Here is a 6,000-nt window from a genome sequence, read left to right on the forward strand (position 1 = left end):
GCTGCTTTGGATCAGAACCAAAAGCAAAGAAAGAACAGTTTTGGACTACTGAGCAAGTAACAACAATACAGAAGTCAGATCACTCAAGCAGTTTTACATGTTCAGTAGTCATGTAAGGTTTACCAAAGATTCTGCTCCCTGCTGATGTGTTAATGAGTTAATGATGGCTGTAGACAGAGGGACAATGTGTTGGATGACATTTCCATGAATGTTAACCTTATTTAAAGACATAGTTTCAAATGCAGACAGTCAGTATGCAATTCAAAGAGAAACAAACTCAGTCTTGTATTATTTGTTTTTTCAGCTCAGCTGAGGTCTTGTTTACTGCTGCTGGTCATGTGCACACCATTATGGGGAGCCTGTTATCCCTAAAAATTGTGTCCTGAATTTACACCATATACAGTCCACTGCAAATATACCACAGTCAGAACCCTGCAACATAACAAAGACATGATGCCTCATTAAATGTCCCCATGGTGCATCCAGTTGACCGGCTCCAGTAGGGAGCTGTGTTTATCTGAATGAAGTCTAAGAGCAGTGAAGGAAAAAAAATCTTGGGAGAAAATAATGAATCAGAACAAAGAAGCTGAGGGAAATCAAAAGCTTTTCTGATGTTTCTGTGAGATCAGTCAAGGTTTTGTGTATCTTGTGTCTATCTTTTTTCCCCCCTCAGTAGGATATTTTGTGTGGTAATTAAACAGTGTGCAGCTCAGTTTTTGGATCAGACATTTACCACATGCTAAAAGACCTGATGATGCTACGATTTACAGGAGATGAAACGAGGAACTGTGACATTAAAAGAGGGACAGAAAGCATTTTCTCCTCCCCAAATGAATGGTTAAAAATGAGGCAACACACCTGATGAATAATTATGTGTTTGTTTATTTGTTTTGTTGAATGACAAGTTTGGGAGTAGGGTAGAACAGTCTTCAGCACTGATTCACTCTGACACTGGATAATAAGACCATATCATCCTGTTGTGATGGAAAAGCTCAAGTGCATAGCAGCGCTACATGAATTCAGTCATCAGTCATGATGAAGTGTTTGGCTCCTGGTATGGTGGTGTTGATCGGTCCAGACTCGATTATCTCAACAACTGCTGGATTCATTGCAGACTTGCTTCTTGGTGGGTTTTTGTTGACCCTTGATGTCAGCAGCAGGTTATAGTTTGTGTTGTCTTCCTGATCGTGGCAGTGACACAGCTGTTGCATTCACTTTATACTTAAAAACACTTCTTGTCCATTTTTTCTTCATACCTGTAACTGCTTTGAGAGGGCTCCAAGTGACTTTCCTGACTTGTTCAGATTGATAATGGGCTCTTAGATGGGCTGCTTAGACTTTCCTGTTGTAGTGTTTGGCTGAGTCTAATGGGTGTATCAAAAAAGCCTGTAAGGGAAATTCTCCTTGTTGAGGTAGAGAGTTGCTAATTCTCCAAAGAATTTTAAACTCAGTGTGATGAATCAGATCTCTTTAACATATGCGGCATGGAGGGAAGCCCGGAAGTGTTCTTGCCTGTCTTTCAAAAGTTTCTGCCTTAAATACAGTGGTTACAAGCTTTATGGCAGTTGATAGTTACTCTTTCCAAACTCAATGACCCCCTGATGTTTGTTTTGATACTGCCTTTCCCAGGGCAGTGACCATATTCTTTTTTATTTTAATGTAAATGTCATCCTATCTACCTTCCTGTAAATACTGCAGGCAAAGAGAATTGCCCCTCATATGACTTTCTGACCTGTTCTGATACTAACAAAGCTCCTTAGGGGAAGGGAATTTCCCCTCCTCTCACATCCTGATATGTTCTCTACCATACATTGATTACTGAATTCAAACCTATTTAATTTCCCACACAAGTGTCAACATAACATTTCAGGGAATTACATTCAACATGCAAATAAAACAAAACCATTAACAATAACAGCAACAACAAGAAATCATTTGATTTGACCTCAAAATGATAACTCTTCATTACAGTCAATAGAAAAATACAACAAAATAAATCAATTAGGTCATCAGTATTGAACCCCAAAGATCCTTAATCATTTTGTTCAAACTAGTGCTGCTTTTTGTTGCATTCCTTGATCAACTGCATTATTGTGGCTGTTCTGATCTTCTTTTGGGGTCACCTGGCACTATGTAGTCGGCATGCCAATGCCACTTTTCTCCTCTGTGTCTTCTTGCCCCCTTATTGATAACTGTCCACTGCCATCCTTCTGTGGTGGATGGGGTGACTTAGTATCAGTATAAATGACATCAGTTTGACTGGCGATTGCAAGTGAATCAGTGGGTGGAGGGTTAGGTATGAGTATATGTTGCAGGCCTGACCACTATCCAATCCCCAGGCCGGATGTTGTGGAGTTGTACCAACATAGGCTCAGGGAGGGCAGCTTTCACCTTAGGGAAGATAACAATATCTTTGCATGTCATCATCCATTCCTGTCAGAGTTATCCTGTTTTGAGTATCCCATAAGGAGACAAAAATCTGTTTCAGCCATTCAGTTTGTTAATTTTGTTGTCAGGGTCTGGTTAGCTTACAATATCCAACATCCTCCCTTTTGATACATGGTCAAGACCATGAGTCATTTTTGCCAAAAAGGGAATATGGCTTTCGGCAGTAATGGGAGGCTACCCAGAGGCCAGTGCTTTTTTGCTTCAGCATCAGCTCCTGTTTGAACCAAAGAGACATCTTCAATGGGAAAAAAAAAACATGGCTGTTGGACAGACAAGGGCATCTGTAGAGAGGGGGAGGCAGGTGAAAGAGCAGTGTAAACTGTGACATTCTCCCCTGTTCCTAGAATGAAAGCAGTTATCACAAAAATTCAACTGCCTGAGCAGACAGGAAGTTTAGCATTTTCAACTATGGCATGCTCAATACATATTGCATAGGAGACACAAGGGGACCCATCAGTTGGATTTCTCATCACAGAACCATCTATAAAGAAGACAGAGTCAGGGTTAATAAGGGGTGTGTCAAATAATGCATCTTGGCTGTGGGTTTGACACAGTGTCAACCACTTCCAGACATGGATGTGGATCTATATCTTGAGCTGTAAGGAGCAAAGTTGATGGGTTAAGGCCAGTACAACATTTTAGGGTGAAATGAGACATTGTTAGTAACACATTTATTAGTGCAATATTCATGCTGTGATCAGGTGACTGGAGCTTTTCTGAGGGTTAAAGTAGTAGACAGCATGCATAACATAAGGATGTCAGCTGTGGTCCTAACGTCTTTGGTAGCAGCAATATGTCAGTGTGTGTGTGTGTGTGTGTGTGTGTGTGTGTGTGTGTGTGTGTTTAATCGTCATTTTTTTTTCTCTCTAATTGTGCTTTTGTCTATGTGCTGCTCAACGCTCTGACCTTCCTCTGCTGTCTCCTATGGCTGAGTCAAGGGGAATGCTGGAGAATGAACAGACACCTTTAGGTGGTGCATGTGACTAGGATTCTTCTGTATCTCCCTTCTTGATGAAGCTCAGGGGTCCTTTCGCCTTCCATCTGCAGCATCAACATGGCTGCTCCTCTAGTCACTTCTGTTTCACTGTCCTTGAAGCATCAGATGTGGACCCCGTCTCTTTCTCCTCTTGCTGTTCTGTTGAGGCTGCCACCTCTGTCCAGGATTCTGTGGCCCACTCAGGTCATCATATATTGGGTACCCTCCCCCCTCCCTTTCAGAGTCTCCCTTGGGTTGCTTGACCTCATGTGGGTGAGGTGTCGTTGAAGGAAGGGCTGTAGGTGTGGAGACAGCATATGGAAAAGGTTGATTCCTAATTCTTTTTATCTCCTTCCTCTTACTGAACTTTCTTTTTCTCACTATTTTTCATTTCCACTACTGATTTTGAAAAACTTGTCAGTCTATCTTATTCTTCCCTACTTTCTATCCCTTTACCCTTCTTTTAACACACTTTACACCATCTTAATCATTCTGTGCTTAAAGCTGTAGCCTGTAACTATTTTGTGTTATATTTGCTAAAATTGTCATTATGATCTGACAGTAGAATAAGATACAGGTCAGCTGTGTAATAATCCACTGTCTGTGGCTCCACACTGTGGCTGTAATTTGATTTGCAATAATCTAAGGCTCCTGGAACAACACAACCAATCAGAGCTAAGGGGAGTGTCTGAGAAGTGTCAATCATTCTAATGCCCCTCCCTTGCGCAGCAGGTACTGGGCAGTGACCCTCCCCAACACAGGCGCAGTGTCTGCTCTCACCTGGTCAGATACTTTCAAGCGCAAACTCAAAGTGTAAACAATGGAGGAGAGGCAACAGCAGAAAAATGCCCCACCACTGCCCATGTCAAAGAGCGGAAATAACAAGACTGATGAAGAAAAGCAGTGAAAAAAAAAAGAATTGGACCAAGCCAGAAAGGAAACTAGGATAAATATCGGAGCGTCATTTCAGAGGTGGAGGGAGCTGTGGGATTTGTAAGGACTCAAGAGCAACGCAGAGTTAGCGGCTTTTCTGCTGGACAAGTAAGGACCCCTGTTTGATATATGTTTCATTCTATGTTTTAACCACAAGGCTATGGTGGTGGCGGTTACAGTAATACTTGCTATAGCGCATATTGCTGATGTTGCAGTCCAGCTACGTAGCTTGTTAGCTTATTAGCTTGTATGCTAACTCCGGTGTTTCGCTTTGTATTTCTGGCTACTGGTTCGCAAAATGTCTTTCAAGTGACCAGGCAGTTATAATGTTTGTGTTCAGGACACTCTGAAGTGGTTGAACTGGTTTAGAGAAATAATGTTACTCATGCTTCAGAGAGGAAGCATGGCGTTGCAGCGGGTAATGATTAGCTGGTAACTCCATCTACCGTGATGTGAGGAATATTGGTTGTTCCTCAGGATATCTACAGTGATCTGCATGAGGCACTCGTCATTGTAATTTAGTTGTTTTGGTCAGAAAGAGAACAATCAGTGTTGTTGTTGTTGTAATTTTGAATGTGCCATCTTGGTTATCTGATGTCCTCTGTTACCGTGGTTACTCCTCTGTGGGGAGGGGCTTTGAAGGCAGGGCTGCAGCCAGCAGAGAGGAAGGAGGAGGGACCTGGGAGCTGGATCATTCAAATATTCTGGCTAACACTAGTGATGGGAATTCTGCCTCTTTTAGGACAGACGGTTCTTATGGCTCGGCTCACTAAAAAGAACCGGCTCTTTCGGCTCCCAAGTGGCTCGTCAGATTTTTTTTTTTTTGCTTAAATTAATTTATTACCAAAAATAATGAAAAATGATGTGTAAAATGAATTACTAATGTACAAAACATACATCAAATGTTTATTATTTATATGGCTTATTATACTCAACATGGAACAGAGTGCTACAAAATTTTTTAAAGCACATAGCCTTTTGCACAAACTGTGTCACAGATCTTGTCTGGATATATATATATATATATATATATATATATATATATATATATATATATATATATATATATATATATATATATATATATATATATATATATATATATATATAGTGTATATATATATATATATATATATATATATATATATCCAGACAAGATCTGCAGCTATCTACTCAAATCTTTGGCAAAGGAGCTGAGTCCTGAATTCCACAACATATATGACAAGTTTCTATGGACACAGCATGTAGCTAAAGTCACACACACAATATCTTATTGGAGCAAGAAGCAGTGTATTTCTACACCAATGTCACATTTATGATGTGTCTGGAAGTGTATAATAACCTGATGCCGAAGACGAATGCACAGCTCTGGTCTTCTGTTGGTCCTTCACTTCAGTGGTCCATAATGAAGTGTCCTGAAAGCAGCATCAGCTTTCTATCTATGAGGCTAAAACTGGCTATGGACATTGAGTGTTTGTGAGGTTTTGAACATGGTAGCAAGTGTGTATGTGGCTCTTTGCAGCTATTGTTTACATCTGTAATCTAAAGCCCCTTCCTGCATCATTGTTAACACTCTAAATATTATGATATATTTTAGTATTGCATATATGATACAATTTGACATTTTTCCTTTGGCCCTCTCC

The sequence above is a fragment of the Acanthopagrus latus genome, chromosome 9 (assembly GCF_904848185.1).
Source record: "Acanthopagrus latus isolate v.2019 chromosome 9, fAcaLat1.1, whole genome shotgun sequence".
Taxonomy (NCBI): Eukaryota; Metazoa; Chordata; class Actinopteri; order Spariformes; family Sparidae; genus Acanthopagrus; species Acanthopagrus latus.